At 51.0% G+C, this 763-nt stretch overlaps 1 long non-coding RNA gene across 1 annotated transcript; it reads left to right on the top strand.

Moving 5' to 3' along the window:
- The first annotated feature begins 85 nt into the window (after positions 1–85).
- On the top strand, positions 86–649 carry LOC109364922. The gene is made up of 3 exons (XR_002110676.1): positions 86–125; positions 296–358; positions 610–649. It is a non-coding gene; the product is annotated as an uncharacterized LOC109364922 (long non-coding RNA).
- Positions 650–763: the final 114 nt, after the last annotated feature.

Raw genomic sequence — 763 nt, 5'->3', positions numbered from 1 at the left:
AAAGCTGGGAAAATGCTTCTTCCTCATGATTTTTCACTTGTTGATACTTTCTGTAGGGTTCCTGTCCAAAAGGAGGACTCAGGAATCAAGGCAGCTGAAGATTGCAGTGCTGTAAGGGATGTCAAGTAAGCATCCATTTGGAGTGCAGCAAGGGGCAGTGAGAAGTGAACTGTGCGTTTGTGTTTGGGCTGTCCAAGTAGCATCTTTCTGTTTTCTGGGGGGACATGGGCTTACTGGACAATACTTCTGCTGCCTGCTGGTGTCTGTGAAATCAACATATGATCTGTTGTTGTAGGGACAAAACCTGTACATCTGTGGAATGGTGCGGGGCAAGGCGGGAAACGGAAAGCCTCCGCAGGTAAGAAGCTCTTGTGAGCTGTGCTGTGGGTACCGCCTCTAAACAGGGCTGCACGCAGGGCTGTGTGTGATGGAGGAGAGAGGGAAAGGACGCTGCAGTTCTGTGCTGACTGCAGAAGTGGCGCAAGGCTGTAGCAGCAGAAAGGCCAATTGACAGAACTGCTCTTGGAGACCAGAAGTTTGTGGCTGGCAGTGCTCAAATCTTCCTCCATAGAGAGGCTCTTCATGTCTTTCTTGTCTCCTTTCTGTCAGAAGCTGATGCCAGTGGCCTTCCTCTGAAGCGCAGCCATGTGCAAAGCCAGGGAGGAGCACGGAGTGTGGCACAGCACCCAAGAGAGGTACAGACACACAACAGGCATCTGGCTTTGGTGCACTGTCTTTCTAGTTAGGCTTTCTGCCTGTTCTT

The sequence above is a fragment of the Meleagris gallopavo genome, unplaced genomic scaffold (assembly GCF_000146605.3).
Source record: "Meleagris gallopavo isolate NT-WF06-2002-E0010 breed Aviagen turkey brand Nicholas breeding stock unplaced genomic scaffold, Turkey_5.1 ChrUn_random_7180001937722, whole genome shotgun sequence".
NCBI classification, from domain to species: domain Eukaryota; kingdom Metazoa; phylum Chordata; class Aves; order Galliformes; family Phasianidae; genus Meleagris; species Meleagris gallopavo.
Note: the sequence above shows the minus strand (reverse complement) of the source record. Positions and strands in the feature narration are given on the sequence as shown.